The following is an 8,545-nucleotide window of genomic DNA, read 5'->3' on the forward strand; positions in this document are numbered from 1 at the left end:
ACCTACACATCTCCAACCCAAAAAATTTTACTCGGTCATTTCTCTACAATGAGCTTTGTCCACTAAAATCCAAGCATGCCCTAGCCGTTGCAAAGCATCCTATAATTTCGCTACCTTTCCAAATTTTTACATTAAAACCTGAGATAGCTACATTTTCTTCTTTTGTATTTTTCTTCTAAACAAAGGTGAAAATCCTTTGGATTTAGAGTCTCATGAATTTGAGGAATGTGATCATAAACTATTTTGTTGAAATCTTCACGTAAAAAAAGAATATCGTCCTTAAACAAAGGTGACAATCCTTTGGGTTCGAAGTCTCATCAATTCAAGGAATGTGAACATAAATTGTTTTGTTGAAATCTTCACATAAATAAAGAATATCACCCTTCATAATTAGATAGGGAGTGTTATTTAGGAACATATAAAGATAGTTCATTGTATTTTCCATAATGGATTTTTCCTAAATTTTTAGATGTATTCCAAAAGACTAAATATTATATATATATATATAATCAATTTTTGAGATAATTAATTATCTAAATTATACTAAGGATATGTTGGACATTGGGCATATCTGAATCATCAATCAAGTCCTTATCAATATATGCATATTGCACATATCCAATAGTCATTTCAATCAATGTAGGAATTTGATAATTTGCAATTTGGAATTTTTGGATTCAATTGTCTGAAAGTTTTTGCATCAATGTTTCCGATCACACTCCATGATCTATCATTTTCTCCTATTATGCACTCTCCCAATCCATCAATCATGATGTTTGTTTTTAATATTATAGGCAAAATTGATTTTCTCCACTAAACTTTCTACCGTCACTCCAAAAAAATATCTTAAGGTTATGATTAGATAAAAGGCAGACAAAATATGTGAATGTTGTGGTTCTTGGGTCCTTATATTTTTGCAGCTCTCTATTCTTTTCATATTTTGATTTTTTGGACACTATTAAAATATTTTAGATTTTTACAGTTCCAAATTTCTTAAATTTTTTGGTTTTGTGAAAGTTATAAAAATCTTTCATTCATTCACATGAAAATGTATAAGTTTGGAAGAGATCGGGATGAATATGAAAGTATGGTCCTTTAATTGATGAATATTTCTTATCATGAAAATTTTCTAGAACCATATTATGATCCATATATTTATTTTTTATTTTTAAAAAATTTAATGAAGTTTTTAACTGGTCAAAAAGTCAAATATAATATAGGAATAGGTTAGCAAGATTTTCTTTGTAATTTTTTATGAATCTATGCTTTAGCCAACCAAATGTTACGGTGAATAATTATATTATTCAACTTTTCAACAATAAATTTTTAATTAATATTTCTATATAACATATTAATAATAAATTACAATTGTTTAGGTTTTCTATTTGGACAGAGAAATCAAGCTGACAAATTAGGGGCCAAAACACGGTAGCCATTTGAGTAAAATTTGCTACTCGCTTTTGTTTTCTTGCTGATGGATCATACGCCTCTCGCTTTAACAGATGTTGGCGTGTGAAGAAACAATAATTAAACCATTATCACCTCAAACTGTTGTCTCCCCGTGGATGGAGAAACTGACAAGAGAATCAAGAGGACAGTTTTGAAATGAAATCTCCTTTCACTATGTGGGACATATTGTCCGAGGTTTACAAGGAAATCCCTCGTAAATGGGATTTGTTAAGTTGGATTTGTAGGTGCATAAGGGATTTGTTAAGTGGTCAATACAAGTAACTCGATTCATTCGGTGGGATATATTATACATTAATTTATAAGGGATATAGTGGGTTTCATTATTGAGAGAATATGGGATTTATTAAGTTGGTTTATAAAAATACAAAGGATTTATTATGTAGGTAATATTATATGATACTCATATGGGATTTATTAGGCTGGATTGATAGGAGTACAAAGGATTTGTTATGTGGGCAATTCTAAATGATGTTAGCATGGGATTCAGTGGGTTGGATTAACAAATGCATATAGTATTCATTTGGTGAAAAAATAATTACAATTTTCTCGGGAAATTCATTAGATTAGATAGGTAGAAGCACATGGATTTGGAAGAGGGTCGAGATTCCCTATAACTAGAAGTATGATTCACTGAGTAGATAATATCATACAATTGACAACACAACATTGATTTATATTTGGATTAGTAAGAACACTGATATTGATTGGAGTTGATTAACTGTACATAGCTATGAGGGTTCACTAGTTAGACAATACTACATAATTGCAAGAATTTTATTATGTGGACAATACCATAGGTTTTGATTGATTAAAGAAAGATAGATCCAAATCTTTACATAACCATACTATAGGTGCACACAAGGGAGGAACTCACCAGTAGTGAGACCACCAAGACCAAAAACAAAAAAAAAAGGAAAGACCTTCTTTGAAATGAGGCTTTTGACCAGAGCATCCTACTAGAGGGAAAAAGGGTCCCGAACCCCAAAATCACATAATCAAAACAAAGGGGTATAGGAAAGAACCCCAAACCATTTTCTAGACAAAAACCCCTCCATTGAAAATAGACTAGCCATGGAAACAAGAAACTAAAAAATGAATTTTCAGAGGCTTCCCACAACCTATCATCCCTAAACCTTGTTATAATAGGATCACCTAGCCATTCCAACTGACCAAAAAATAGGATAACCAAGGAATGGACTAAAACAGAAAAGCCCAAAGGGTTTTGAAAGGCATCCCTAAACCTTTTCCTTGTAGAAGGCCTACTAACAAGATATTGTTCTTATTAATATTTTTTATTAGGAAAATTAAGACCAATATATCTCTAAATATTTAAGGATAAAAGAGTTATTTTAAATTACTCAAATATATGTGTATTGAGGTTAATCCAACATGTATATGTATTGAGTGTGCAATACGCATTGATGGAATGTGTCTTTGAGTCTTCCTAAATTATGGTGATTCATATCCACATTATTGTTTTTGTGTTTCCATTGGGCTTTACAAATTCCTATAAATGACTAACCTTATGGATTTTTGGCCTCTTGTAATTAACTTATTATCTAACATATGAACAACCACAATAATCGCTCTATATTTATATTTCATGCCAAATAATATGGGTGGGATACTGAAGCATTCAAATAGAAATATGAGTTTAAATTACATTACCTTACAAATTTCATTATATTAAGATCTCATATCTAAAATCAAACATAACTCAATGTAATCTTTGCATACCTGGTTTGAACCTAAAGTAAGGATTCAAGTCACTTGCCTTACAAATTGTGGGTTTCATATATTATAAATTTATCGATACATGCACAATATTCTAAGAGGAAATGAATAACTCATAAACACCAAGAAGAAAATTATATGATAATGTGGAAAAATTATATGTCATTACCTTTCCCCTTATGTTTTGGGCCTATTTTTGAATGAAGTGTCTTAATGCACAATGACTACTCTACAAGTGGCATTTTCTTATGTAATTCAATTCATGACACAAAGATAAAACTATTTAATGTTCTTATTGTCACTCGTCCCCAAAGTTGTTCATGATCCCTAAATTTATTATTCATCGTTATGGCTTAGATATGCATGTGTGGATATACCTAATTCATTTTCATGATAGGAAATATGAACCCTAGCCTTTCAAAAGTTTAATATTAAAGTAAATCTCTTACTCCTTAGCTTTTTTATCCAACTAAGTGTATGTTTATATTGATTCATGTGTTATGCATATTTACACTCTTTTATTCATCATGATTACAAATTTGTGAAAAACAATTTATATTATAAAAAATAAAATATAACTCATATAGCTTAAAGGATCACCATTTACACATTTTCTATTTGTGATATCATTCAAGCTGCCAATGATATATAATAATCCGTTGCCAACAGAGTCCAGTGAGAACACAGATTTGACCAAAACGCGTGCAACATACCTAACGTGCTTTGAATCGTAGTCATTCTGATAAAAAAAGATTAAGTACAACTGCCATTTCTGCTGAACTGATCGAAAACGCCATAAAACAGAACCAAAACAACCCAAATTTAATAGTTTGATTTACTATTTTAATTGACTAATCGGATAATGCTCCTAAAAAATCGATTCTAAGCAAGAATATTTGATAAAATTCACCAGTAAATCCATCCTTTTCTTTAATTAAATAATGGGAAACATCGGACGTTTTCGCCAGTGTAAATTTTTCTGGTCGTCAACGAACGCCAATCACAACGGACGGTCGACCTTTTAATGCCAAAGAATGGTTCAATTAAATATAGTATTAGTGCACGTCACTTTAATAATTGAAGCTTAAATGTTATATGTTTTAAAATATAATAATTTTGTTTATAAGTCTTTGGCTTATTGGTCAAGCTGAAATTCTATTAAATGTCAATTTTTGATTATCAGATTTTTTTACAACTTTGTTGGAGTGAATACCCATTTCTTTTTGACTTTGAGTCAAAGAGATCTCAACCTAAAGACAACTTTCAAGAATGATTATCCCTCCATCCTTAACTGTCAACCAAAAATCTTTTCAACCTAAAACTCATGCAATAAAATAACCTTGCAATTATATGGATTTGGCATAGTACCCTAAAACAATATAATAACTTGCTTTTATTTTAAACGAATGACAAATTAATTTAATGAAAAGAGATTCCATAATCCGTTTGATATGTTTATAATTAGATACTAGTATATAAATCCACGTTTTCCAGAATAAAGATAAAGTATGTGAATCCATGTTACATGAGAAAATATCCTATATTTTAATTATTTTCATTGACTTGTTTTGTGTCAATTGTTTTATCATCTATATCATGCCATTCACCTTGAAAGGACCTTTAATCATTTAGATAAAAGAAATGAATCTTTAGAATGTAGGGGATGATGCACTTCCTACAAAATAGAAAAAATACTCATATTTTAGACTTAATTGTTATATTGTCAAATTTCTTTAAGGATGTTCTGATTAATTAAAGTTGGATAGGCCTAAACCTTTTACAACCACTTAAGAGCAATTACCTAGGGTGCGCGAGGAGTGCACACCCAGCCAAAAAACTACAACCAATACCAAAAAAACACAAAAAACAAGCATACAACCAAAATTGAACCGCTTCATAGAGAGACAAAAAACCTTAAAACCAACCACCTAAAACAGACACAGAGGAATGGCCTACTGAGTGGGGGCATTACCATCTTGCCATTCCTGTCATAAAAGTTAACTTTATCAGAAAAAGATATAGTTTTTTGTTAGAATCTTTCCTTGAGGACAAAGCCACAAAATTTGGAGTAGCTTCGACAATAGAAGTGAGGGGTTCTAACGTCGTAGATGGAAAATCCGGAAAATCCAGTCCTCTTCACCTTCCTTAGTTCAATCTCCTCCTAGATCGCATGCAAAGAAATAGAATTCTTCATTGCCATTTCCTTGCTTAGAGTAGTTATCTCCTCAACTTTTTTTCAGGTCCTTGTGATTTTCCTTTAGTTCAACCATGTCTTTCCTCTCATCCCTCTCATTAATCTTTACTCTCATCTCTTTGATTAATCTTTGCATTTCTCAACAAATTTCTTAAGAGATGTTTTGATTAATAAAAGTGAGATAGGCTTGTACTGTTAGACATCCGCAAAGCAACACCTAGAGTGCATGAGGGATGTGCAACTAGCAGAAAAAAACCCCACCAAAGCATTTAATTCAAAGAATCACTAAACAAAAATAACCATAATTCTAGGTTACACATTTTATAGCTTGACTTAAGATATACTTGATGTTTTCTTTCAAATGTAAACTTATTATTGATTCCAAATTACTTGGGTTATTGAGTCTAGATTGAAAGGAAAATTCCATCTATATTTATCTTCTTTTTTCTATAATTTGAGTCTTTGGAAGATAATGGATATATGATATGAGATGGAGGAAGGACTCAAGCATATTGTTGTTTGGATGGTACTCTAGAAATATGTATTACAATAGACCATGGCTATGAAGGTATGCTCAAAGATGTTGGTAGGATAATGAAATGGATGATTCGATCAAATGGGATAAAGATTTATGCAAAGGATTGGATAGGAGCCCGATGAAAGGGTGGAAAATAGGTGTTGGATAATGGATGGTATTTTGGAAGACTTGTGTATGAGTGGAGGAATATGTTGGCAACATCAACATTGGCACACACCTTGAGGGGTAGTGGATTGATGGAGGAAAATAAAATTTTAGATTTTGGAATTGAAGTGGAGGAGTGGATGTGGATTTTGGGACATAAGAACCTAAAATGGATTTGAAAGGTGCGATAGATGGAAGCATAGTAATTTTAGATATCAACTTTGGTTTTTCTTTAGGATGCTTTACTTCAAGGAGCCACTTGGGAATCCACATGGTTTTTTACTTTTGTTTCATTTGCAATTCCTTGGAGCACATTGCTTCTACAAGTTAATTAGGAACCCACATGACTTTTGACTTTTCTTTCCTTTGGACAATGGGCCTTTGTGGCCTTTTGGATATTTCTTTTTCTTTTTGGAGCATATTTTTCTTTTTTTGCATGTCGATGATTAAATGAGACATGTTGATCCTTAAATATATGTGTATTGTTGGACTTATGAGTTTTATGCTTGGCATTTGGATTTTTCCATGCTATCATACTCTTATTTCAATTGTTGATAGGATTGCTCATGTCAATACTCTTCCTCTCAAATTATTTGAATGCCATATATCTACTTTGATTGATATTCTATGTGGCACTAAGCCTAGATTCATGATATTGAATAAATTTTTTAAATATTTAAGGTTCTCAAAAGTTGTATTGGCGCACCATGAACCTAAGAAGACATCCTCAGCCTGTAATCAGGGTGTTCTGTAAGGACATATTTCTTTGAGGCATTTTGTCAAACAGTTCACGTGCCTTACCTATGCTTCCACCTTTTGCATATCTTGGAATCATGGCACTCTGTCAAATAATTCTTCAAGCCATTCTGTCAAACAGTAAACGTACCTTGTCGAAGCTTACACATTTTGCATACATGTCTACCAGGGTAGCTGCAGCTACAGCATCTGACAAAATTCCTTTCCAGCTTCCCATGGCGGATGTCCATACTCCGTTGTAAAGCTCCCACTTTCGCACGGCCTGGGAAGATACTGGCAAAGGTTGCAGAGTTTGGGTTTACAACTACCAGTCGCATTTGGTCGAGATTTTATGAATCCTTTTCAAGAAATGCATCTTGTGCATATCCTGTGATCAAACAGGTTCCATGCTACCACATTTCTTTTAGGCATCTGGTCAAAAAGTTCTTCTGCCCTATCTATGCTTCCACATTCTGGATACATGTCTACGAGAGTATCACCTATTGTCAGATCTGACAGTAATTGCCATTTTGTTATGCTTTGATGGATGCCTATACCCTGTTCCAAAACTCCCATTTACCAACTGCATCGTGAGCATGCCCATGTCTTTTGTCTGCTGCAGAAACCAGTCCCATAAGCAATTTTAGCAGGGACGGAAACCTTTGTACCTGGCAAAAATCCTCTATGGCTGGAAACAATGGGAGTGCCTGCTTCTTTTATGCCATCCAAGGCTTTCAAACTTCTACGCGGGAAGTTTTTAATTCCAAATGTTAACGGCGATAGTATCGGTAAACCTATCTCACACCGCTAAACACCTGCTAGACTGTAATTAAACCATTTTGAAATACTGCTAAACCACTTTCAATCACTGATATAAACAAAACCAAAACTAGAAAACAAAGTTTTATATATATATATATATATATATATATCACTTTTGAAGATACCTACGCAGCTTCTTATCACTTGTGAGGATGAATACGATGCTTTTGTATCTCGTAGAGCTCGCAAAATTGCCAATAAATTCCATTTCTTATTGGAATCATTTTTCCTTTTCAGTACACATGAATGGCCATCTATTCAAGCTAATAGGATTACTAATTTGATATTACTTCTTCTTTTGCGTGTGATTTTCTTTGTACAATCCTTCTAGTAGGATGTTTGCGTGGTCTTTTAAAAATTCAATATGTATTCACTTTTATGTGGCCAGTTTTCCCTACCATCCAATATTTCAATTCCTTAGACAATTCATGCCAGTGAAATAACATAGTTCGATGACACCCACATAATATTTTGTGGTCTCAAATGCATCATTTAATTGTCTACTGATTTCAGTTGGTGGGTTGGATTTCAAGGGTAAAATGGTTTTTACTCACATGTTCTATGCTAGGTCGATTTTCTGTGCTTGCTTTATGTGGGTAAGTATGCTTTCATTCCAAGGTTTATGGAGTTATTTACATTTGATTCCATTACACATGAATGTTTTACCTCTATGTTTCACTTATACCCAACTTCAACTGGCAAGAAAAGTCTCTATAATTTGGAGTTGGTGCTACAAATTTTAGACATACTTTGGCTTGCAATTAAAATTTTATTTAAAAAATTGGTCATTTTTTAAAAAATAAGTGGAGAAGAACCCCAACTCATTATGAATCGGAAAAATGAATCATCAAAATAAGTTTGAAATCAAAACAAAGTCACAAAAACAACAAAATAGGACAACCAACAAA

The sequence above is a fragment of the Cryptomeria japonica genome, chromosome 10 (genome assembly GCF_030272615.1).
Source record: "Cryptomeria japonica chromosome 10, Sugi_1.0, whole genome shotgun sequence".
Classification (NCBI taxonomy): Eukaryota; Viridiplantae; Streptophyta; class Pinopsida; order Cupressales; family Cupressaceae; genus Cryptomeria; species Cryptomeria japonica.